At 42.1% G+C, this 13,609-nt stretch overlaps 1 pseudogene; it reads left to right on the top strand.

Moving 5' to 3' along the window:
• The first annotated feature begins 3,308 nt into the window (after positions 1-3,308).
• The window catches only part of LOC141793898 (uncharacterized), a 75,426-nt pseudogene continuing 65,125 nt past the window's right edge, over positions 3,309-13,609 (top strand).

Here is a 13,609-nt window from a genome sequence, read left to right as displayed (position 1 = left end):
AAGCTCATTTTTCTTGTGAGATAATTTTTTCTTTGTTTGTTTGTTTGTTTGTTTGTTTGTTTGTTTCTTTCTTTCTTTCTTTCTTTCTTTCTTTCTTTTTTAAATAAAGGATGTGACATCATGAGTGACAGCTCTGTCATTTAATGTTGGTTTTAGGTTGGCATGTCAGATGTATAACATCAAAACCACTTTATATCAAGCTGTACACATGATTAACACACTCGAAACTGCCTCAAGTGGACACTTCTGGAACTGCAGCTTTTTACACTTCTGTATTAGCGCTCTCTTTTTTTTTTTTTTTTTTTTTTTTGTTTAACACCTTGGTGGCTGGGCTGCACGGTGGTGCAACTGTTAGCGCTGCAGCCTCACAGCAAGAAGGTCACCGGTTCAAATCCCCACCTCGGCCGGTGGGTCTTTCTGTGTGGAGTTTGCATGTTCTCCCCGTGCATGCGTGGGTTCTCTCCGGGTACTCCGGCTTCCTCCCACAGTCCAAAAACATGCTTACCAGGTTAATTGGTCACACCAAAATTGTCCCTAGGTGTGAGTGTGTGCGTGCATGGTTGTCTGTCTATGTGTCAGCCCTGCGATTGACTGGCGACCAGTCCAGGGTGTACCCTGCCTCTCGCCCAATGATTGCTGGGATAGGCTCCAGCCACCCGCGACCCTGTAACAGGATAAGCGGTAAAGAAAATGGATGGATGGACCTTGGTGGCTGCTTATAAACGACTTGTAATTATAACAGATGGCTTTTCAGCCCTCATACCAACGGGTAATAAAAATTATGCTAAGTGATTCATGGATTAGTTCTTACAACAGCGTGATTTCCACTTTCAACTCTCAGCTGCAAATTATTTCTCTGATTTCCAGACCATTGTCCACTTGAATGTCACGTCATGCAGAAAAGTCAGCCCTATCTTTTCATTCTGTACTTGGTCAGTGAGTGAAATGTTTTCACTTTTAATAAGCATTGATACCACTAGCTATATATAATATTATTACATTTGTTTGTTTATCTATTTATTCGGATAAGTGGAAGGCACCTGACAAATGATCTTTGAATAATCACTTCTTCCACATGAACCACTTCTTTAAAAAAAAGATGTGATGTTCAAACAAAATATCAAAAATATTCATCAGAAAAAATGAAATGAAATATGTAAAACTGTCACATGAAAGTGTAAAATGATGACTTTTCCACTCAGTTCCCTGCCAGCATCCATTTTTATCCAAATACCAGGCGGAGTGTGTGTGTGAGTGAGTGTGTGTGAGTTTGTGTGTGTTTTGACAGCACAGTAACTTTAAACAGCAGCTCTAACATGGTCTTCAAACAGCTCAGCAGGAGTGTGTGAGGGGAGCTGCAGACGGAGGCTACTGTAGCTTTGTTTGTGGGCCGTTCAGAACGATACAACCTGTCCCAGAACATGACAACACAAACTCACCTGGAGACACCTGCTGCTTCAGCAAATAAACAAGAAAGGAGAAAAAAAATAGCCATTATTTATTTATTTATAGATATATTTTTCCTCTTTCTGTGCTGTCACAGTGGGATCATGACTCATCCTCGGCAGAGTTTCTGAATAACAGAAAACCAAAAGAGAAAAAAAAAAATACCCAAAAGTTGTGAAATTCCTGTATTCATACATTCAGAACGTATGCCTCATTTCCACAGGAAGCGTGGGTATTGTGTACAGTCACTCTGGATTTCCACCAGACCTGTTTTTAGACTCTCTCTGCTCTGTTGTGGTTTGGCTCCTTGCTCTATTGTTTGTCAGTGCTCACAGAGAAGCACCGCTGGACAGGGGAGGCACAAGAGGGAGGATACTCACAGTAACTTCTAAATCAGCTGATTTACACCTTTGTGATAACTTCTGGAAACCTCTAACCTGTAACTTTTGGGGCTCTAATTTCATGGCGCAGTACAGGGGGCGCAAGCCTGGCGCACCCTGTGCAGTGCTAATTTTGTGCAGCGCACCGCTGTGCATGGCCAATTTGACAATTTGGTAGACCGTCTGTGCAGAGATGGGTGTGACTGCGCACCAGGGGAAGGTGTCAGCAGATTCATGTTGGCACAGTGACAATTTCGTGCCAAAAAAGTGCGCTGAAAGCTTGCCAGCTCCAACCTGGTCTATCCTCGGCGCAAAGCAGAGGGCACCCTCCACAGCTGTAATTTGGTGACAGGCAATGGAAAGTTAACCTGACGGCAGCTGGAAGTTTGATTCGTGTCTGACGTGCTGTGTCCGACGTGCTGTGTCCGACGTGCTGTGTCCGACGTGCTGTGTCCGACGTGCTGTGTCCGATGCACCCTGCTGTCCATTCTCCTGCTGCAGGGACAGCTGCTCTGACCATCTCCGCAACTGGGTCTTTCCAGCACACTTTCCATGGTGTCGGGGATCACTCAGACCAATCAGACGCTGCGCCTCGGCAGCAGGGCATTTCAAGGCAAGGAGAGGCGCTCATTTGATTGGTGAAAACAGCGCTCGGCTGTGTTAAACCCACTCATGGCTTTTCTCCTCCCTCTCTGCCATTTGCGTGGAGGGAGGCGTGGACTCCGTACTCTGCGCTCCTCTCCGCCTTGACTGTGCCTCTCTTGGCACGGCAGAAAACTTGCAAAGTGCACCGGTCACGCCCTGTGCGCACGGCGAAGGCCGGCGCAGGGCAGGTGCGCCTGCGCCTGGTCTACGAAATTAGAGCCCTTGGACTTATTCCACTCACTAATACCATCACAGAGCATTTTAAGACAGGGCTGGCAAAGACAGAAACTTTGTGAATCTTGAGAGTTTCTGTTGGACCACTTGGCAGGTATATCATTGCCACAACTAAACAGAGTAAAAGTGTGCTCTTTAACCTGACTGTGAAAGAGGTCTAGATCGCTAAAAAGACCCCAAAAGGTAGTTGAGTCATTCAAGTTAATGGGCACAAAGCCAAGCACTTTAGGCAAACAGCCATCCTGCTGGAAAGAGGCATATGCATGGTTCAAACAACATAACAAACCTTTGATCTCTAAAGGCACAAGGTCATTTCTCCACAACTCTTCAGGAAAACTCTAGTTGAATCTACCAGAGTAAGACGAAGAAGAAGAAGAAGAAGAAGAGGAGGAAGAAGAAGAAGAAGGAGGAGGAGAAGAAGAAAAAGAAGAGTTCCAGGGGATGGGGAACAGGAAACAGGGTAAAAAGAGGGAGTGCCTGAAGAGACAAACCACTCAGCCACAGCATGAGGAGCCCTGGACCTAGTGGGACTCTTCTGACACTGACCATGCTGTGAGGAAGAAGGAAACAAATCCTTTGCCGTCAGTCGTGGAGTGAATGTAGATGTCCTCAGATGATGAGGAGCAGGAGGATGAGGACCCCTGTATCGATCCATCCCCCACCAAATTGGCAAAAAGTGGATTCTCTTTCACTGAAGACGAGCAGTCTTCGGAGGAGCTGCCACTCAGCCAATCAAGGTTGAAGACTTTGCCTACAGTGACCTTTAAGTCTGGTGTGGAGGAGGAGACCATCATGGAGAAGGGACAGCACCAGCAAAAGCAAGAGGACACACAGAAAAAAGCAGCAGTGTGAGAAACTGGAGGAGACAGAGAGACAGAGGCAGGGCCAGGGAGACAAACACACCCAGAGAGAATGTCACTTTTCTGCACCTTGGAGAGAATCCAGAGATTTTGGTGAGTTTTAAAAGTTTGAAGAGTTTGGAGAGATTAGAGAGTTTCGGCACTTTGAAGAGTTCAGAGAGTTTGGAAACTTCAGAGATTTTCAACACTTTGGAGACTTTGCACAGAGGCTTCAGGGGTGTCAAAGGAGTAGGGCTGGGTACTGAAATTTGGTTCTTTTATGGCACCAACCAAAACGCTTGGGTAGTACAGAGTATCAAAACATGCTTCACAAAGGGTTAATCACTTGTTTAGGCTCTACTGATGCACTGGAGATTGGCTGTAACGTTTCATTTCAGACCTCTCTAGAGTCTTTTTTTTTTTTTTTTTTTTTTTTTTTTTGTGGAAAAAAGCAATATCTGTTCTAACCTGTGACGTGTTTGCAACAGTTATTTTGCATAGGCAATTATTGTTTTTTTTTTTTTTTTTGTAGGAAAACTGCTCAGAGCGTAAAAATACAACAGCTGAAGAACAAGACTCACAGTTGTACTGTTATGTGTAATGTTATTTCCTTTTTGTTGGAATTTTCATTGTAAAAATGGTCCTGAAAAAAGTCTCGTTCAGGAACTGGTATTAAGTATTGAGTGTGTCATGAGTTGCTCTCTCCAAGATGAGTTTTGTATACTAACTATATCATTATTCAGACCTCATTTCCTGTTTTATTTTGTCTCTAGCTAACCCTACTGCCTGTCTTAGTCCAGATTTCTGGGTCAGTTAAGAGTTATTTTGAAAGGGCCCTTGATTGAACTTCCTGCTCTTGTGTTTTGCTCAAGCGGCAACCTCCGGTCTTGGAACATGGGACAATGTGGAAGTGCTAAAATCGGCTGTTTCTGGAGTGTCCACTTGAGACTGGCTCCGGAAGTACCAGAAGTCACAAACACACCAAGCCAAAAAAAGCCATTTTCAAAGCAGAAATCAAGCTATTTACAACCTGGTTCAAAAAACGTCTCCTGTCTGAGTTGCTGATTTTACTACCAGTACCGGTTACTATCGCTAATTTTTATCACTGTACGGGGGTGAATTTTTGTCTGACTTGGCCGTTCGGAGGATATTAAGATCACGAGCTCCCCCAATAAGAGGCACAGCTCAGGGTCACGTGATGGCCGGCGCCCTATGGCTGAAGGCGAAGCCCTTACCACTACCAATATGGCCGCTATAGCCGATGCGCTTCATTTTTTGTTTTAGAAACAGATGGGTAACATGAGCGAGACTACGTCCATGTTTTATACAGTCTATGGTTTTGCTCCTCTTCAGTTGCTCTCATCTGTTTAACCTGTACTTGTTTGACACATCTCTGTTTGATGATGATGATGAGGAGGAGTTTAAGTATCTCAGGGTCTTGTTCACGAGTGAGGGAAGGATGGAGCGAGAGATCGACAGGCGGATCGGTGCAGAGTCTGCATTACTGCAGACTCTGCACTGGTCTGTCGTGGTGAAGAGGGAGCTGAGCCGGAAGGCAAAGCTCTCTGTTTACCGGTCGATCTTCGTTCCCACCCTCACCTATGGTCATGAGCTTTGGGTAGTGAACCAAAGAACAAGATTGCAGCCGAAATGAGCTTCCTCCGTAGAGTGGCTGGGCTCTCCCTTAGAGACAGGGTGAGAAGCTCGGCTATCCAGGAGGAGCTTGGAGTAGAGCCACTGCTCCTCCGTGTTGAGAGGAGCCAGATGAGGTGGCTCGGGCATCTGATGAGGTGGATGAGGGCATGTCAGGGCACGTCCCACCAGGAGGAGACCCCGGGGCAGACCCAGGACACGTTGGGGAGAGTACATCTCTTGGCTGGCCTGGGAAAGTCTCGGGATTCCCTGAGAAGAGCTGGACGAAGTAGCTAGGGAGAGGGAAGTCTGGGCTTCCCTGCTTCAGCGGCAGAGGATGGATGGATGGATGTTTGATGATGATGATCTGTCTCCTGTCAAAGCTGTCTGATCTTCTCACTATTTGTTTTCACATGTTGTTTCTTTCTCCATGTTTTGCTCCTTTTCGGTGGGGTGTTTGCTGGCACCTTGTAGTTGTTTGTCATTGGATGTTGATTCAGCTGGACTGTGTAAAAGTGTTTTATGTTTTTTTTTGTGTGTCTTTATGCATAAACTGAACTGTGAACATCTGTCCCAACAGAGGAAGTTGGACATGATTGTGGACCACAGAAGAGGGGGGCTCTGAGAGCTATCACAAAAGGATCACCACTAAGATCAGGATTGATCACAGCTGTGGCTGTGATTGGCTGTGTGTAAACTGACATAATAAAACAGACTTTTGTCTCTGAAAACTAAATGTTGCATGTTAAATAAACTTTGACTTTGAGGGTCTTTTTACTCAAACACTGTTTCCTCTTTCCAGGCTCTTGCATCATTGTCATTCTTTCTTCAAGTTTCACATTTTAAATCCATGCTCCTCCGTAATATTTGCTCGCTGCCGTCTGCTGTGTTGCTGTTCTGGCAGCCTCCAGGCAAAAGCTGGACAGTTTTCTGTTTGTGGGACCAACTTATGAGCTTTCTGTTACTTTTATGATGCAACAACAGTTTTCCTCATGCACCATAGACTTTAAATGACTGGAGAAACATCATATGAATGTTTGCAAGTGATCTCTGTGGACTCTTTTCAAACAGAAACAAAAGAGCAAAACTGTCGAGGCGGAGAGGAATGAAGTGCCTCGTTTTACTTTAGAGGTTTCATTCAATTGTTTTGTTTCACAATTTCAAACTGGTTTTTAATAAGTGTTTCCAAAAACACTTTTCATAAAAAAAGGCCTCTTCAAATTGTTTTTCTCACTCACTGTGGTGACCATGAAACAGACAAAAAACAGACTTCTGTTTCATTCAAAGGCACACAGAGCTGAGCCGTGCTGCCGTGACCTATGACACTGACAAAAATAAAAGTATGACGTTAGCATGACTCTGCTGTCCTCACCCTGTTTGGTTTCAGAGTGAGTCAGTGTGCCAGTCGCTGGTCCACGAAGCTAATGCTCCACCTCGGGTGACAGACCAGCTGATGTCACCGTCCTCTGACACGCCGATGAACCAAAGAATAAATCCTGCTCTAATCAAAAAACAAGTCTGTGGCCAAACATTAAGAGCAGTGGTTTGAGTCTTCATTATGTAACATTAACACTGTTGATCAGTGATTCACCAAACGTGGCTCGACCTCTCTACAGAGGTGAGGAAGGAGCACTCATTTTGGAAACAGATATCTGGAAATAAGACTCAGCTGTAAGAAGCAGTATTGATTTTGTTTCTTAATAAAAAGTCAAAGTTTGAAGATAGAGGCTTAAAATATGCTGAAAGCACAAACAGAAAGTTATTTTCTCTGTTCCTTCTTTCCTACGCTCACTGAGTTTCAGCTCTTATCTGTGATCTCATTTAACTCAACTCTGAAAATACTCACTAACTCATAGAGAGCTGAAGCAGGACAACCAATTTGGAGGAGACCTGGGGCAAACATAGAGCCAAGTGAGGGGGATTGAATGTCCCTTCTGGCTTTGGAACACCTCAAGGTATTTCAGGAAGTAACGGGAAACATCCCTTAGAGAAGGGTGTCTGATTCGGTTTGCCTTAACTGGGGCCCCATAACTCAATCCTTAATTAGATATTAAGAACAAAAAAAAGGTTTTTTTTTGTTTGTTTGTTTTTTTTTTGTTTTTTTATATGAAAGGTAAATTTAAAGTTTTCCCAAAAGAAACTTAAACAAATCTGAACAGGTTAATTCAGTTTTACATCTTGAACTCTGAATCTTTACAAGAAGAGGTCCAGACTGTACTCTTTAGTCCCGTTTCACCAAGGGGTTCAGTTTGGTTTGTCTTTGTACGGCACATTTTTTTTTTTTTTTTTTTTTTTTTTTTTCACTAACAAAAAAGACAAGAGAACAAAAAACAGGCAAATCAGCTAACAAAAGAGAAAACCGAACAAACAAAAAACTGCCAACATCAACAAACACGGAGATGTATACAGAGATATAAATGGACATGTTAGTCCGTACATTAACATCAGAGTCCAAAAGAGGACCATTCAGTTATAGACTGAGTCCATGTGACCCTGATCAAATGAGGTCCGGTAGAGTTAAAGTATCAAAGTATGATTGTTCCCAGCACCACGTAAAAAATATAATGCAAGGGGAAACATTTCAGTGTGGTTGATCCTGACGTTGCCACCTGTCCTTCTGGATATAGTCAATAAAGGGGCCCCACATGTCCAGAATCCTTTGATAAGTGTCCAACAGAGTATACCAGATTTCCTCCAAATATATTCAGGAAACCATGTCATTCAACCATATTTTGTTGCATGGAGGAAAAGCTGATTTCCACTCTCTCAAGATAACCTGTTTTACGACAACCATACCAAACATAAGGGCTTGTTGAATTGGTAAGGGAAGACGGCACAGATTTTAAGGTGTTTTCCACTGTTTCCACGGTTTGGTCTTGGGGATCTGTCCAGATCCCCAAGACCAAACCGATCTGATCCCGGAGGGTAGAGCCACAACACTGCAGACCGTTGATAGTTAAAAAAAATCATCACTTACCGTGCGTCAGCAGCTGCTGCATTTCTCCTGGCAACACACAGACTTCTCTGAACCAAAGCTGTATTGTTCTTTGTAACAAATAGTCACATGCCAATCACAAAAAATAGAAATAGAAGAGAAATAGAATAGAACAGAAATACTTTATCTATCCCGGAGGGGAAATTCAGGGGTCACAGCAGCATTGAAGAAAACAAAAGTAAGATAGTGTATAGAAAGTGCAAAACAGTCCACAAGAAAATAGATGTGGACAGTTTGTCCATCATTGTCCAGTCAGCCAGTCTCCACCTCCACAGGGTCCAGGACTGAGCTTCTTCAGCAGTCTGTTCAGTCTCTGTCTCCTGGATCCTGTCTGCTCACAGCAGGTGAAGTTCTTCCAGTGTGGCGCCGGCGTTCGATGTCAGCTCTGTCAGCCATGTCCGTGAACAGCACGATGCCACTCTGCCCTCCGGCAGCCCCTCTGCTGCTGGGCTAGCACGGCTAGCTCGTCCATTCTATTGGAGATAGATCCCACGTTCCCAACAACGATTGAATGGAAGGACAGGTCCACGTCGTCACCTCCCAGCTCATACCCGAGAACCAGCACGTCGTTCGCATCTCCTCCTCCTCACATGTAGTATCTCCAGACAAACACAGGAGAAAAGTAGTAGCTGAAGCCACCAAAAGTTTGGTGTCCATGACCAACAAATGAGCCATACAAAGTAATGATCCACTCCAAATACAAAGATGATGAAAAAAGAGACGAAAAAATTACAAGAAACGGACAAAGAAGAGAGAGCTGCTGCAACAGGCAGCAACTTGGGCAGCGCCTAGCAACGAAAAAAAAAAAAAAAAAAAGACAAATTGATGGATGACTTCCATTATTGCTCTTTGCTTACTGTGTCACATTTTTATTTTTTGTTGGGTTTATTAGCGGGGAACACTGTGTCACGTTGCTATGGTGTCATGCTATTTTTTAAATGATGCTGCTATCAGCAGCCAGCTTACACACCACCTACCACCTACCAGGGGGCACAGTTGGCTGTGGAAACACAAACAGGACCGGGTTTGACTGATTCAACCAATGCCAAACCGTACTGACCTAAACCGGACTGCTTGGTGGAAATAGAAGTTTTGTTCAATCAACACTCAGGTTGAGAACATGCAGCTTAAGAAATCAGACTATGAGGCCAGAGGTCTGATTCTTTTCCCTGCATGTTTATGCAGTCGAGACTAGATCCTCTGCTGTGCTGTTACAGTCGAACTATGACCATAGTCAGACCACTACCTGCATGTATTGTTGAATTCTGCGTTGGACATCTGGGATTTTGATTTTGCACAGCTCACTGTCTTGTGTCATCTCCACCTTGTGTATCCAAAGAAAACTGCAAGCTTGTTTTCGAACAATTGGACACATTAATTTTCTTATCATACCATATAGGCTAGATGGACATGAATCTTCCCAAATAGACCTCCTGATTGGCTGCTTGAATAACAGACACTTGTCCCCACCCCTTGTCTTTGTGACCAGCTAAATATGTTCCTCTGTACCTTTTAGGCCTGAGCTGAGTCCACAGTAAGAGTGAACTCTTTAACCCTCTGAAGATGAGCAACTTTAGCTGATTTCACTCACTTTAACAGAAAATTTCTCCTAATGGAGTTTTTCTGCCTTGTCACTCTCAGAGTCTATGACATTTTCCCTCAAATGGATAAGTTCTAGTTTCTCACATTGTGTGCTTTTGGGTGTGAACTTTATTTTGATTTCAAGTCTTAACTTTTGTATAGTTCTGTTTTCTTTCCTTCTCTTTTTTGTCTTTTTTTCTTAGTTTGATCACTCTTTACACCCAACAACATATTCATTGATCTTCTTTGTGTGTGTTGATCACAGTCAGTCCAAGTGTACTGGGGGCACAGTTTGTTCTTCGTAACAATCAGCTGTCAAGAGAACAGGCTATTGCCATAAAATGTTGTTATGTGGTGACCAAAGACTCAAGTATTCACTAGAGATAGGTATTGAAAACCGGATTCTGTTTAGACTCAATAAATGGTCAAATTCCATCAATATTACTAGCCTTCATGCTTAACAATTCCCTTATTGATTCTTTACATTTCACCTGACAGAGTTAACATTGACTAGTCTGCTGCAGCTATCTTAAACATTTTGTAAAGAGAAATTTCACAGGGGCAATTGATGAACAAGAGGAATCTATAAGGGCATTGGTATCAATAAGACCTTATCAATGCTCATCTCAAGTATTTACATGGATGTGTAACCATTATTAAGAAAAAAACAAACAAACAAACAAAAAAAACTTAAATCAATTTAAATTGCAAGAAACAGAAAGACAGTATGATATTTTTGGTCAAATAAAATGTATGGGTTTCATGTTGAAAACAATGTTTAAAAAAGGGATATGTTTCTTTTTTTCTTTGTTTTTTTTCCGAGTTTTTCTGCCATCCTTTTTGTACCCCCTGTATCAGCTTTGCATGACTAAAACAAATTCCAAATTCCTATTTTTTAATTTTTATTTTTGAATGGAAAACTCTAATTTCAATTATTGTCTAATTTTTTTGTTAATTTATTTTTTAATTTTAATTTATTTATTTTTTTAGTTATTGTCTTTTTAAGGCTCTCTGCTTCACAAACCCACTTCCCTCTGATTGGCCAGCCCCCAGAGGCCTGTTGAGGACAGAGCTACAGGCTCACATTGGTGTTTGAGGCCCCACTCCTCAAACGTGTCATGAACCAGTCAGGAGATCTTTCTGAGCCTAAAACACCCTGTTGTCTGGTTTAGCACCCAAGCTTTATTTATCATTAGAAACAGAATTAGAAACAGCCTCTCAAACATGTCATCACTCATCTCGGCCCACTTGTTCCGGTCTGTGAAATGCCGGGTCGCTGTGACCCTGAGTCTGTGAGTGGGCGAATGTTTTGACTTGATAAATGAAAGCAGACTCCCTGCAGAGCTGTTTAACCTTTGTTTTCTGTGACGTGTAATTATGACATGAACACTTTGAAAACACAACAGAGGAGGTGATAATTAAACCTGTTTTTTCTCTCTTCCTTTGACCCTTTCACCTGCTTTACGGTCGCCTCACTTTCTGCTGCTGCAGCACAGACAAACAGGAGGAAACCCGAGAGTTTCAGCCTTTTAACTTCTCTTCATGATGACGCTTTGGCTTCCTGTCTCTCCTCCCTGGTGCCTTGTTACTTCCTCCCATGTTGATTAATCTCTTCATAGCTTCCTTTCTTGTCTTGCTATTTTTAGCGGTTATGAGCCTCCTCTTTAATTCTCAATCCCCTCTCTATTTTACACTTTAACTGATTCCCCCTTTACAAACACAAAGCCACGTCTTCGCCTCCACCTAACCCGAGCAAACAAAAGACTGCTGTTCTATTTTTACCTCTAATAATCGTTTCATTTCTCCTCTTCACTCTGTTTTCTTGTTTTCTGCTGCCTCCTCTCTGTTCACCTGTGTGGGGAGAAATTAGTCACAACAAAATATTATTAAAGCCTCAAATCTTCCTCCAATTAGCAGCAGCTCCTGTTTCCTCTTTGATGTTCTGTGTAAAGGTAAAAGCCGATGTTTTAATTAAAAGAAGGGAGGAAACAATCTTCACTGAAGACAAATAGAGGCTCATTAACGTCTGAAAGAGGCAAAGGTGATTTTTTTTTCCAAGAGCAAGATGAACACTTCATTTTTTCTCTTTATCATGTATTTTGTATCTAATGGTAATACATGTTATGAATGATGATAGTAAAAAACTCTGTCTCCAGTGGGGATGTCAGAACAGGAGGTATTTGAAGTGGACCAGGAGCCCAGTATCTTCTAAAAACTTTCCTGCCGTATAAAAAAAAACTTTTGTTTTGAGTTTGCAATTCTCAAGAAGCATCGCCTGATGTGAACCAAACTCTGCACAAAAGAACTTTCAGGAGAGCAAAGATTTAAGAACTCTTGATCTGCATAAAGCTGATAGGAGTTACAACAGTGTCTCTAAAGTTCTCCATGCTCATCAGTTTATGGAAAGACAAACTATCTATGGAATGAATGTTCAGTCCTGTTTCTACTGTTTCGAGGACTGGACATCCTCCAAAGATGCAAGAGCACAGCACAGAATGCCCAATGAGGTATAGAAGAATTCTACAGTGTCCGCAAAAGACTTGCAAAACTGCCTGACACATGCTAACATCTCTGTGACCAATCTACGATCCCTAAAACACTAAACAAGAATGGAGTTCATGGGAGGACACCACAGAGGAAGCCACTGCTGTCCATAAAAAAAAGGAAAAAAAAAAAAAAAAAGAAAAAAAAGGAACACATTTGAAGTTTGCAAAAATGCACCTGGATGTTTCACAGCACTACTGGCAAAAAACTGGATTCCAATAACTGGATATTTTTATTTATTTATTGTTATTATTTTTTTATGTTGTATTTTTTATTTTACAGTTATCCTGTATTTTTATTTATTTATTTATTTATTTTGCCATTTTATCGCTGGTTAAATGCACATTTTATGATCTAGTTTTTTAAAGGCCCAACGAGGGACAAAAGTTGGAAATTAGCACTCGCTATAAACTCTCTTTGCAGCACATCTAATTCATGCTTTGTTGTGAACTATGTTTAACTGCATTGTCCCTATCAAATAAATACATTCAAATTCAAAATATTCTGAGGACAGGTGAAACCAAAGCTCGTTTGTTTGAAAGAAACACACTGCACTTTGTGGGGAGGAAAAATGGCAAGGCACACCAAGATCAAAACCTGATCACAGCTATGGTTAAGGGCTGCTTTGCTGCCTCTGGGCTTGTCAGATTGCTAATATTTACAGAAAAATTAGTTTTCAAGTTCATCAAGACATTTCACAGGATAATTTAAATTTATCCACCAAATTAAGCTCAACAGGGGATGGTTGATCCAACAGGACAATGACTAGAAGCAAAGAAGCAAATAAACACAAACACTCTGACCCCACAACGCCTTCTGAGGGTCACTTCGTCAGAGTCCTGACCTCAGCCTGGTTGAGATGCTGTGGCATGATTCACACCAGAAATCCCAGGAATATGGCTAAACTGAAACAGTTTTGTAAACAGGAATGGTCCAAAATTCCTACTGACCTTAATCATACCAGTGTCATAAAGTGCACAGAAAAATATGTAAGAGAACTGCAGTGTTGATCAGAAAACCAAAACCTGACACGACCAGCAGTCTAAAGCTCTGTTCAGTTTCTGTCTAAGTTCAGTCATCTCTGTTTAATGTTTGAGAGTTTACATATAAAACATACTTCACCTAATGTTATTATTAAAAGACAGTGGTAGTCCAAAGAGAGTACGACTGAGAGAGAGAGATCAAAGGTTACACGTTTGCACACTTCTTCTTTTATGAGAAGGAGGAACTAAAAACAGAAGAAGAAAAAATGTGTGAGAACAAAAGTATAAAAAAAACCTCAGAGGATAAAAAAGGACAAAGAGATGGGAAAA

This window comes from Halichoeres trimaculatus, unplaced genomic scaffold (genome assembly GCF_033239565.1).
Source record: "Halichoeres trimaculatus isolate MK-OKI-2021-1 unplaced genomic scaffold, fHalTri1.1 fHalTri1_scaffold_7, whole genome shotgun sequence".
NCBI classification, from domain to species: Eukaryota; Metazoa; Chordata; class Actinopteri; order Labriformes; family Labridae; genus Halichoeres; species Halichoeres trimaculatus.
Note: the sequence above shows the minus strand (reverse complement) of the source record. Positions and strands in the feature narration are given on the sequence as shown.